This window comes from Empidonax traillii, unplaced genomic scaffold, assembly GCF_003031625.1.
Source record: "Empidonax traillii isolate 1590-97213 ecotype Southwest subspecies unplaced genomic scaffold, ASM303162v1 scaffold2003:size103997, whole genome shotgun sequence".
NCBI classification, from domain to species: Eukaryota; Metazoa; Chordata; class Aves; order Passeriformes; family Tyrannidae; genus Empidonax; species Empidonax traillii.
In genome coordinates this window covers 38,410-39,034 of record NW_020957196.1, presented here as the reverse complement: position 1 = coordinate 39,034, position 625 = coordinate 38,410, and positions in this window count along the sequence as shown.

Below are 625 nucleotides of genomic sequence, written 5' to 3'. Positions count from 1 at the left end.
TTTTTTTTTTTTTTTTGTTAAATAGCATGATGCATTTACTCAAATAAAAGCTACCTTACTTCTGGATTTAAAAAAACTCTTAACAACAAAAAACAACCAAAATCTCCAACAGGAACCAGAACTGTTTAATGAACACAGATGTTCCTACTACTTTTTTCAGTTATTTAAATTTTTTTTCTGGGTGTAAAGACAGTATGAAGGACTACTTTACAGTAAATAAAGTCTTCAGTCTTACATGCTAAACCAAACTTTTAAGCTTAAGTTTTTTATTTTGAGAATTGTCCAAGGTTTCATTCTATGACTTCTTGCTAAAGCTACTGCTACATAAATCAGACAAGGCATACCTGTTAACACAGCTGTACCAGAGAAAGAGTGCAGGAACTTCCCTTGCCAAGGGAAAGATTGCACCCTGGCAAAGACCCTATCATTCCTAACTTCTGGCTCAAGGCTGTTGAGTAGTAATTTGTGTCCTAGAATGCCCCTGACTGATCAGGATTGACTTTCAAAGCTGACAGAATTCAAACATGTCCTGGCTCTGGCCAGACTCTGGCCAGGACAGGGTTAATTTTTGCAGTAGCTAGGAGGGAGCTTGACTAGGACCCAGAGGTTATTCTATACGACCTGA